We start from the raw sequence: 1,571 nt of genomic DNA, 5'->3' as shown, positions 1-1,571 counted from the left end.
ACGGGAAAACAAAGTCGAAAGAGAGAGAGAGAGAGAGAGAGAAGAGGAGAAGAGAGAGAGAGAGAGAGAGAGTGGAGGGAGAGAGAGAGATTACACACTATGCATATTTTGATGTACTGCGATAGGGATAATTCATTTATCGTTGTAGTATATATGATGATGATAATAATAATAATAATAATAATAATAATAATAATAAATAATAATAATAATAATAATAATAATAATAATAATAAGAGGAAGAAGAAGAAGAAGAAGAAGAATTTAAAAAAAAAGGGGTTATGATTTAAAATCCCTAAAATAAAGGAAAGTTGAGACTCAAATTCACCACAAAAAATCTGGAGGGAATTTTCTCAATTGAGAACAAAAGCTGGGAAAAATATCCTTTCGGTATTTTGGAAGAAAGTTGGAAAACTTAAATGACGTCAATAAGGACAAAGTCTCGCAGGATTTGAATTTATTATCGCTCTTAATGACAAAGCTTCTTAAATTTCAGGATCTTTAACATGTTAATGATCTGATTAGAGTGTTTTATTTATTTGATTTGGCAGAAGATATTTGATTAGGCGATTATTATAATTCCTTTAAAATAATTCAGAGGTTATCATAAAGCATTTTCATACTACTAGGAATTATATTTTTTTTTGCTTTGACAGACATAAACAAGTATATATATATATATATATATAATATGTAAATATATATATATATATATAAATAATATATATATATATATATGTATAGTGTATATATATATATAATATATATAATTTATATATATATATATATATATATATAGATATATATATATATATATATATATAAATATATACATTGAAGCACCATCACCCACATAAACATGCAAACTTGCCTTTCTGTAATTCCAGTGCTGAAGTTGAACCGCCGTCAAAAGAGACTGATAATATCTTATCTCTGGAGAGACACTTTTGAAAAGACATCTCCTGAGTTGGATGCTCTGCTCCAGATAGGTTCCTTTGACTGGGACAAAACTTGCAGCCGGAGATGATGGGAATATGCAAGACGGAATTCTAGGAATTTGAGTTTTGCTATTTGGAATCTGGGATATTCCGCACAGCGCTGGGTCTTGGTAGCGCGTTCAGCATCCATTTGTAATTTTTGGGTTAAACCTGTAGTTTTGCTTTTTGAGGTAAAGGTTAAGAGTGTGGGATGCAAGATAAATTCTTTAGATATTATCAATATCCTTATTAATATTGTAGTTACTATTATTATTACTAATACGCGACCCTTCAAAAATTATGGCTAATTATCTAGATAATTACTATCATTCACATAAATTCAACCCTTTCCACCCCTCCCCATTTCTTACTTACAAAACCTCTCATCAGGGTTTGACTACTTTCTCTCCTTCGGACCCAATGATAATAATAATAATAATAATAATAATCATAAAAATAATAATGATAATAATAATAATAATAATAATAATAATAATAATAATAATAATAATTTTTTGTGATCTCAGGAACATTGCTATTACCTCTTTTGATTTTAGATTTTCAAGAGGCATAACGATCTTTCCTCAAAGGATA

This window comes from Palaemon carinicauda, chromosome 34 (genome assembly GCF_036898095.1).
Source record: "Palaemon carinicauda isolate YSFRI2023 chromosome 34, ASM3689809v2, whole genome shotgun sequence".
NCBI classification, from domain to species: domain Eukaryota; kingdom Metazoa; phylum Arthropoda; class Malacostraca; order Decapoda; family Palaemonidae; genus Palaemon; species Palaemon carinicauda.
Note: the sequence above shows the minus strand (reverse complement) of the source record.